Source organism: Octopus bimaculoides, chromosome 5, assembly GCF_001194135.2.
Source record: "Octopus bimaculoides isolate UCB-OBI-ISO-001 chromosome 5, ASM119413v2, whole genome shotgun sequence".
NCBI lineage: Eukaryota > Metazoa > Mollusca > Cephalopoda > Octopoda > Octopodidae > Octopus > Octopus bimaculoides.
Genome location: NC_068985.1, coordinates 19,598,525 through 19,601,757, shown reverse-complemented (window position 1 = coordinate 19,601,757; position 3,233 = coordinate 19,598,525). Strand labels below are relative to the sequence as shown.

General features: G+C 32.4%; 1 protein-coding gene across 2 annotated transcripts in view; it reads left to right on the top strand.

Annotated features, from left to right (window-relative positions):
- The window catches only part of LOC106875497 (glycerophosphodiester phosphodiesterase domain-containing protein 5), a 216,853-nt gene that overhangs the window by 23,003 nt on the left and 190,617 nt on the right, over positions 1-3,233 (top strand). The window contains exon 1 of one of the 2 annotated variants that reach the window (XM_052968173.1): positions 1,017-1,463. The exons of the other annotated variant lie outside the window; for it this stretch is intronic. The gene's annotated coding sequence lies outside the window, so the exon portion shown is untranslated. Of the gene's footprint in view, positions 1-1,016; positions 1,464-3,233 lie in introns of those variants that run through there. 2 annotated transcript variants of the gene reach the window in all.

Here is a 3,233-nt window from a genome sequence, read left to right as displayed (position 1 = left end):
TATATATATATATATATATATATATAAACAAATAGTAAATGAGTATATGCATATATACGTACAGGTATGTGCATACCGACATCCACCTGTATGTATAGGTGCATATCTGGGTACAGGACATTGCAAACAAAACGTAGACAAGAAAACACACAAGCCACATAGAGAACATTTTCCTTCATCAGCTACCCCCGTTTTAACACCGGCGTTTCGAAGAGCTGGGTAAGGAAAGATAATTATTATATGATATATAGAAAAAGTGACTATTTCTCAACAAAGATATATGAGTGGGGTTCTGTCTGTTCAATGGTCTATGACACAGAGATCAAAAGATGGGGCCAGAAATATCTGACAGGTACCTGCTCTAAACATTAAAAAAAGACAAAAACCCAAATGTTCACAGCCCCTTTGAATTTTGAAAGGACACTTTCACCCAAAATCATTCGAGGGGCTCTGAGAACAGTCTAATTCGCTTTGAAAAGTTTCTCTCAGGCTCTGAAGGGGTAATATTACATCCCTTTTATTGGAGTCCATTAGAAATGATCGTATGTGGAAGTGGGGACACATACACACACACATACACTGGTAGCCATCACATAGTCAATAAATGCGTTGCTTTTATTATTTTATTTTTTCATTCCCTGTTGATGATTCATGGACAACATTTTCCTGATATTCGAATAAAGTTGCAAAGTCATTCCCAAGATATGAAATTTTTGTCATTGAACTGTCCATGTTATATTATGTGTTAGTATGGATAATTGATCAATGTTAAGGTACCCTTGTAGTAGTGCCCTTTAAGAACTTTTTATTGGGGAGGGGGTTAGCGAAATTAAAACTGTCTGGAGACTTAAAAGATACATACGAGCTATAATTTCACACGGCTAAAAAAATAAAATATTAACATAATAATAATAAAAAAAAAGAAAAGTTGCTAAATCTCCGAGGCTTAGATTTTGACAATAAATATATTAAATCCACACGGTTAATGATTTAATAGTAAGATGACTAAGATTACGAATAGCCATGTGTTTTTACCGGAAGTCTTCGATCTTTCTCGATATACAGTCAAACATATCCACACTTGAAAATTGATCATAGGCACGAGACCATTGTGCCTGAATAGGAGTCAGTATCTCTCACCCGTCTTGGACTTCCATGTGCTTATTTCCTTCTCGACTTAGCCTACTACTATTTCTCAAGCTGTCTGCTTGTCATTCATGCTTCACAGCTAGCTTGGGCAGTTTACTGTCACAAAATAATTTAACATTCTCGCAGACCTTCGCATATCTATCTAAGCAGAGTTCCTAGCTGCCTGTGTTTTCGCATCACTATCACTCGAGTAGTAGTAACATTTTAATTACGATATTCTCTCGGTTATACAAATTACTAAAGTCTAACTGACCCGCTGACCTTCTCACATTACTTTTTCTTGATTCTACTCAGTGATATTAAACAGCTGCAGAGTAAGTATTAATTGTTAATATCATAATTTCATTCTACATTTAACGATGTTTGTCTATTTTAGGCTGACTTTTCTTTTTAACTCGGAGATGAGTGCAAGTGTAAACTGAATCAGAAATGTAAACACTGATTTAACGTGCCGCATCTCTCTTCTGTTATCTTAATGATAATGAAATAATTCATATTTATTAGTCATCTTTGTTTTAATTTTATATTTAAATTCAATATTGTATTTTATGTCATTGATCTGAGATAGAACGAAACCAAATTCGTTTTTATTTCTCCCTTTTACTTTACAATCACCATTCATTCATTCTTGATGTGTTCGCGTCATCTCTTTCTTTGATCTTTGTTATAGCTGTTGTTTGTTCGCTGCAAAAATCTATATAAACCCAGACGTATACACCAATTGCTGTCATTTCTCATCACTATGTCATCGTTTTTTCCATTCCATTATATATCTGCGATTATTCTGTAATTTTATTGAGATTTCTATATTTTGAAATAATTGCCGCAAACTCTTACATAATTTATAAAGCAAGTAAGAAGCCTCCTGCTTTTAGAGGGCTAGAATAATGTATTAGAGAAAGCACAAATAATATCGTTTCTGAAAGCCGACAGCGAAGTTATCATAGAATTCAGTTGTAGCTGTACCGCGTGATTGTTTCAACATTATCATAGTCATTCATTTCCTTACTGACAGCACTCAGAGTTTCATTATAAATGAGCAACTTCAGTTACTCTTATGTATGGAACATAATTATTTTAATTAACAATAAATAGCAATGAGACATTTCAATAAAATATACATCCTTGAGTGATGATTATACCAGATTAACTTTTATAACAGAAATATTCCTTTTTGTGATCTGATTTATTTTCTATGTTTGTATTTTAATGTACTAATCTTTTTATACTATGCATTTCTGTGTAGAACTACTTAGATTTATTCTTTCTCAATATGCATAGAGTCTTAATTAGAATTTTCATGGACCCTTAATTAGAAGCTGGTGGTATTTTTTTCCACTTAATTTCTACCGTCTGTTTTCTCTATTTTAATCGCACGACACTCTTCCAAATACCCCTCAATTTGTCTGAAAGCCCTTTATCAGACAAACGCGTTCTTTCAAATATATTACAGGGTCTTTCAAACTGAACTTGACAAATAAGGGTAATTCAGAAAATAAAACGTCAAGAAGGATAATATACATTTAACATGAAATTAATAAAACTAAGAAGTAAAATAAAAATAATTAATTTAATTTGAGTACCTATACTGTCATGCTTATATCCTTTCCTCTTTCTCTATCCATCTATCGACTCACACAAACACTCATTTTCTTTATTTTATAAATTACTATTTTTCAAAATAGATGTTTACTTTTGATCATTCCCACCCCGTGTATGTGTGTATACACACACACACACACACACACACACACTCTCTCTCTCTCTCTCTGACACACACACACACACCATTTCTGTTTTCTTAGTTGACTAATTCATTCTAATTATATTCTAGACTTATATTGCAACCTATATTTTGGCTTTTTGCTGAAACCATGGTAATAAGATATAATTTAACAAGAATTTCTTAGCAAAATATTATCAAGAAGCAGTAGTTTAAAGCATAAGTCATAAGCAAAAGTGCGAAAATTCTTTTATTAAAAAATGTTGAGTTCAAGAAAAGAAATTCAGCATAGATTTCTCTAGTTTCAATCTGTTTGGTTCTATGTAAACATGTCTTTAAAATGCTACAGAATATATATATA